Source organism: Tauraco erythrolophus, chromosome 16 (genome assembly GCF_009769465.1).
Source record: "Tauraco erythrolophus isolate bTauEry1 chromosome 16, bTauEry1.pri, whole genome shotgun sequence".
NCBI classification, from domain to species: domain Eukaryota; kingdom Metazoa; phylum Chordata; class Aves; order Musophagiformes; family Musophagidae; genus Tauraco; species Tauraco erythrolophus.
The window spans coordinates 20,158,769-20,165,112 of NC_141480.1; the positions used below are offsets into that span (position 1 = coordinate 20,158,769).

The following is a 6,344-nucleotide window of genomic DNA, read 5'->3' on the forward strand; positions in this document are numbered from 1 at the left end:
CTAATCCTTGAATCTTCTCTTTGGTAGGACACCTTTCACAGAAACGTAGATCGGCATCACCCACCACAGCAGACAAAGAGAAACAGCCCACTGCCCTCGGCAACACGTCATGAAAGGCTCAGAGACAAGGATGCGCGGGCGTACAGACCTGCGGTGCGTCGGGCCGCGGGCGGCTCTCCCGCGCCGGCGCTGCTGCTGCTGCTGCTCGGGCTCCGCTTCCCGCAGGGCTCCCCGCCGACAGGCTCCTCGGCGGCCAGGCTGGGCAGCGGCGGCGGCAGCCAAGCGGCCTCGGCCACGGCGCGGCCCGGCGCCACGCACAGGTTGTAGGAGTAGGGCAAGGTGCCCTCGCAGAAGTCGGCCGGGAAGGCGGCGCCGGCCAGCGAAGCGCTGCGCGCCCAGGCAGCGCAGCACGGCGGGCGGCCCGGCCCGGCGCAGCCGCGCCAGCACGGCCAGCGCCACGCTCAGCACCAACAGGGCGCACAGCAGCGCCAGCGCCAGCACCAGGTAGAACTGCAGCTCCGCCGGCGCCTCGGCGCCCGCCGCCCGCTCGCTCAGCTCCGGCAGCGCCTCCTGCAAGCTCTCGGCCAGCACCACGTGCAGCGTGGCCGTGGCCGACAGCGCCGGCTGCCCGTGGTCCTTCACCACGGCCACCAGCCGCTGCTTCGCCGCGTCCCTCTCGGCCACGGCCCGCGCCGTGCGCACCTCGCCGCTGTGCAGCCCCACGCGGAACAGCGCCGGCTCCGCCGCCTGCACCAGCTCGTACGACAGCACGCGTTGCGCCCCGCGTCCGCGTCCACCGCCACCACCTTGGCCACCAGGTAGCCGGCCTCGGCCGACCGCGGCAACACCTCGAACGCCCCCGGGGCCGCCTCCGCGCCCGCCGCCGGCCACAGCACCCGCGGCGCGTTGTCGTTGCGGTCCAGCACGAAGACGCGCACCGTCGCCGTCGAGCTCCGCGGCGGCGCCCCGCCGTCCTGCGCGCGCACCGCCACCGCGAACTCGCGGCACTCCTCGTAGTCCAACGCCCGCTGCGCGTACACCGCGCCGCTCCGCGCCTCCACCGACACGTACGCCGCCGCGCCCGCGCTGCCGCCCGCCAGCCAGTAGCTCACGCGCCCGTTCGCGCCCGCGTCCGCGTCCCGCGCGCGCACGCGCACCACCTCCGCGCCCGCCGCGTTGTTCTCCGCCACGTACGCGCTGTACGCGGGCTCCTCGAACACCGGCGCGTTGTCGTTCACGTCCGACACCTCCACCACCAGCTCCGTCTGGCTCCACAGCGACGGGCTGCCGCGGTCTCTGGCCACCACCCGCACCCGGTGCTCGGCCGCCTGCTCCCGGTCCAGCGCGCTCGCAGTCACCACCTTGTACGACCCACCCGACGCCACCATCGACAGCGGCGCCTCGCCCGACAGCTCGCACGACACCTGACCGTTCTCCCCGGAGTCGGGGTCGTTCACGTTCACCAGCGCCACCACCGTGCCGGGCGGCGTGTCCTCGGGCACTGGGGTCCACACCGACAAGATTGTGATTTCGGGCGCGTTGTCGTTCATATCGGTGACGTCTATCTGCACTTCGCAGTGCGCCGTCAGGCCGCCACCGTCCCTCGCCTCCAGTCCGAAGCTGTATTTACTCTTCTCCTCGAAATCCAGCGGACCCGCCGTCCGCACCTCGCCGCTCTCGCTGTCGACGCTGAACAAGGCGCGGACGCCGTCCGGGACGTTGCCGAAGCAGTAGGAGACCCGCCCGTTGGAACCCGCATCCGCATCCGTGGCTCGCACCCGCAGCACCAGCGACCCCGCTGGCACGTTCTCCCGCACTCGCGCCTCGTAGACGCTTTTACTGAACGCGGGCGCGTTGTCGTTGGCGTCCGTCACGTTCACGCGGATCTGCACAGTCCCGGACCTCACCGGGTCACCACCATCCACAGCCGTCAGTACCAGCTGGAAGGAGCTCTGCTTCTCGCGGTCCAGCGCTCTCTCCAGCACTAATTCCGGCTGCTTCTTCCCACCCGGGCTCTCTTTCACGGCCAGAGTGAAGGACGGGTTGGTAGCGAGCTGGTAAGTCAGCAGTGAGTTTTTGCCCACGTCTGTGTCTCGGGCCGGCTCCAGCGGAAAACGAGCACCGGGAGAAGTGAACTCGTTGATCTCGAGATCCAGAGCAGCCTTGCTGAAGGCCGGCGAGTTGTCGTTAATGTCCTGGATGGCCACCTCGACGTGGAAAACGTTCAGCGGGTTCTCCACCAGCGCCTTGAAGCTGACGGAGCAGGACGCCGCCTCGCCGCACATCTCCTCCCGGTCCAGCCTCTCGCTCACGTACAGGTCGCCGCTGTCCCCGCTCACGCCGAAGTAGGGCTTCTCCGCGCTCAGCCGCAGCTCCGCGCCGGCAGCTCGGCCGGGCTCAGCCCCACGTCCCGCGCCAGCGGCCCCACCAGCGACCCTCTGCCCAGCTCCTCGGGGATGGCGTAGCGGATCCGCTCCGGCGCCGCCCGGCAGCACAAGCCCAGCAGCACCGCGCCCAGCAGCACTCGCCCGCCTGCTCGCCACCGCCTCCCACTCGCACTCGCCCTCGGGCTCTGCCTGCCCGCCATTCTGGGCAGCGCTCGCCGCGCTCCTCTCTCCTGCCGCTGCCCTCCCTCCGTCCCGGCCGCTCTCCGCAGCCGCCGCCGCCCGAGCGAGCAGCCTGCGGGGGCCGGACGCGGCGGCGGCTCCGGCTGCGGCTGCGGCTCCAGCGCGGCTCCGCGGCGGCCAACAGCGGCACCCGGAGGCGCCGCCGCGACACCGCAGCCGCCGGATGCCCGCGCTCCCGGGGGCCCGCGCTTCTCGCCGCTGCTCCGCGGATGCACCCAGATTCGGGGTCTCATTGTTATTCCAGTTAGGAAGCGTAGAGGCAGTTCCTTGCTGCAACGCCAAAGGCGTTTGAATCTGAGCTACGCTGTCGGGGCTTCTAGGACATCTCCTCGAGTCGCTAAACTGTCAGTTGTAAATATTCGTGGCAGAGCAATAACTGAATGAACTCAGCTGCTCTTAATAAAATCATGACAGAACTATAAGAGAAATACACAACGTTAGAGATAACTAAGATATTTCGGAGCTTTTTAGTGCGTTGTCAGGTATTTTCAGTTCTGCTTTAGTCAACTGAGACTATCAAGAGAAAACTCTTTAGGTTGGAACAATCAACAGGTAATCAGAAACAGAACGAAGCAAAAGTCATTGCAATCCATTCATGCCAGACCTTGAAAAAGTTTAACATCTTCCCTAAATTTCTGCCTTTTCCTCATGTCACTATCTGGTGTTTGTCCGTTGTTAATTTTAATTTTAGGGAGTAGAAAAATTACACTGAGAAATACATCACTCGAAAGGTAATGTGTACAGCTCTATGCTAACACAGCAGAATGACCTTTATTTATTGTGTTTCTGAGTCACAAAACAACTTTGTGTCTCCATACTTGGGGGACTGACAATGAGAAAGTGCAAAGCCATGTCAAGTCTCTCATAGAAGCACAGAATGGTTGGAGTTGGAAGGGTCCTTTAAAGATCATCTAGTCCACTCCTTTGTCACAGGCAGGGACATCCTTCAAAAGATCACATTGCACAAAGTTCTGTACAACCAGACCTAGCACACTTCCAAGGGTGGCATCCATAACTTCTCTGGGCAACTTCTAGTGTCTCAGCATCCTCATCATGAAAAAAAAAACTGTCCTGATGTCCAATCATGAAGTATTTTTCCTTATGTCCAAGCAAATCTACCCTCATTCAGTTTAAAAACATTGCCCCTTATCTTATCACTACAGGCCTTGCAAAAGAGTCTCTATCCATCTTCTTATAAATCCCCTTTATATGCTGAAAACGCGCAATAAGGTCTTCCCAGAGCCTTCTCTCCAGGCTGAAAAACCTCAACTCTCTCAGATCTCAGAATCATAGAATTATACAATCACAGAACAGTTTGGGTTGGAAGGGACCTCAAAGATCATCTAGTTCCAGCCCCTCTGCCATGGACAGGGACACCTTCCACTACACCAGGTTGCTCAAAGCTTCATCCAACCCGGCCTTGAACACTGCCAGGGATGGGACAGCCACAGCTTCTCTGGGCAACCTGTTCCAGTGCCTCACCACCCTCAATGTGAAAAATTTCTTCCTTGTATCTAATCTAAATCTCCCCTCTTTCAGTTTAAAGTCATTGCCCTTTGTCCTGTCACTCCACGCCCTTGTAAAAAGTCCCTCTCCAGCTTTCCTGTAGGCCCCCTTTAGGTACAGGAAGGCTGCTATTAGATCACTCTGGAGCCTTCTCTTCTCCAGGCTGAACAGCCCCAACTCTCTCAGCCTGTCTTCATAGCAGAGGTGCTCCAGCCCTCGGATCATCTTCGTGGCCTCCTCTGGACTTGATCCAGCAGCTTCATGTCCTTCTTGTTTTGGGGATCCAGAGCTGAAGGCAGTATTCCAGGTGGGGTCTCACGAGAGCAAGTAGAGGGATAGAATCACCTCCCTCGACCTGCTGGCCATATTTCTTCTAATACAGCCCAGGAAACGGTTGGCTTTCTGGGCTACCAGCACATTGCCGGCTCATGTTGAGCTTCTCATCAACCAGCACTCCCAAGTCCTTTTCCTCAGGGCTGCTCTCAATCCATTCTCCACCCAGCCTGTAATTGTGCTTGGGATTGCCCCAACCAACGTGCAGGACCTTGCACTTGGCCTTGTTGAACTTCATGAGGTTCATACAGGCCCACTTCTCAAGCCTGTCAAGGTCCTCTGGATGGCATCCCTTCCTCCAGCGTGTCCACAATACCACACAGCTTGCTGTCGTCAGCAAACTTGCTGAGGGTGCACTCAATCCCACTGTACATGTTTCCAACAAAGATGTTAAACAGGAGTGGCCCCAGTACTGACTCTTGAGGAACACCATTTGTCACTGGCCTCCACTTAGACATCGAGCCATTGACCGCAACTCTTTGAGTGCAACCATCCAGCCAATTCCTTATCCACCGAGTGGCCCATCCTTCAAATCCATGTCTCTCCAGTTTAGAGACAAGGATGTCGTGTGGGACAGCATCAAATGCTTTGGACAAGTCAGGTACATGATGTCGGTGCTCTTCCCTTATCCACCAACGCTGTAAGCCCATCATAGAAGGCCACCAAATTAGTCAGGCACAATTTGCGCTTTGTGAAACCATGTTGGCTGTCACCAATCACCCCCTTATTTTCTATGTGCCTTAGCATAGTCGCCAGGAGGATCTGCTCCATGATCTTGCCGGGCACGGAGGTGAGACAGACTGGTCGGTAGTTCCCTGGGTCTTCTTTTTTCCCCTTTTTAAAGATGGGTGCTATGTTTCCCCTTTTCCAGTCATTGGGAACTTCACCAGATTGCCACGACTTCTGAAATATGATGGATAGTAGCTTAGCAACTCCAGTCACCAGTTCCCTCAGGACCCACGGATGCACGGCATCAGGTCCCATGGACTTGTCCACATTCAGATTCCTTAGATGGTCTCAGACCAGATCTTCTCCTATAGTGGGCAGGTTTTCATTCTCCCAGTCCCTGGCTTTGCCTTCTGTAACTTGTGCTGTGCAGTTCGAGCTCTTGCCAGTGAAGACTGAGACAAAGAAGTCATTGAGTACCTCAGCGTTCTCCATTCCTGGGTAACCAGTTCTCCCATTTCCTTCCAGAAAGGGCCTATGTTTTCCTAGATCTCTTTTTATCACTGACATACCTATAGAAGTTTTTCTTGTTGCCCTTGATGTCCCTAGCTAGATTTAATTCTATCAGGGCTTTGGCTTTCCTAACCTGATCTCTGGCTGCTCGGACAATTTCTTTGTATTCTTCCCAGGCTACCTGTCCTTGCTTCCAACCTCTCTAGGCTCCTTTTTGTGTTTCATAGAATCATAGAAGGTTAGAGTGGATGGACAGGGACCTCAAATATCATCTAGTTCCAATCCCCCTGCCATGGGCAGGGAAATCCTCCACTACACCAGGTTGCCCAAAGCCTCATCCAGTCTGGCCTTGAACACTTCCAGGGATGGGGCATCCACAACTTCTCTGGGCACCTGTTCCAGTGCCTCACCACCCTCAATGTAAAGAATTCCTTTCTTATATCTAACCTAAATCTGCCCTCTTTCAGTTTAAAGCCATTGCCCCTTGTCCTATCACTACACGCCCTTGTAAAAAGTCCCTCTCCAGCTTTCCTGTAGCCCCTTTAGGTACTGGAAGGCTGCAATAAGATCACCCCGGAGCCTTCTCTTCTCCAGGCTGAAGAGCCCCAACTCTCTCAGCCTGTCTTCATAGCAGAGGTGCTCTAGCCCTCGGATCATCTTCGTGGCCTCCTCTGGACTTGATCCAGCAGCTTCATGTCC

At 58.2% G+C, this 6,344-nt stretch overlaps 1 pseudogene; it reads right to left on the reverse strand.

The window, feature by feature from the left end:
• Positions 1–2,587, reverse strand: LOC147527668 (protocadherin gamma-B5 pseudogene; annotated as a pseudogene).
• Between the last annotated feature and the right edge of the window lie 3,757 nt (positions 2,588–6,344).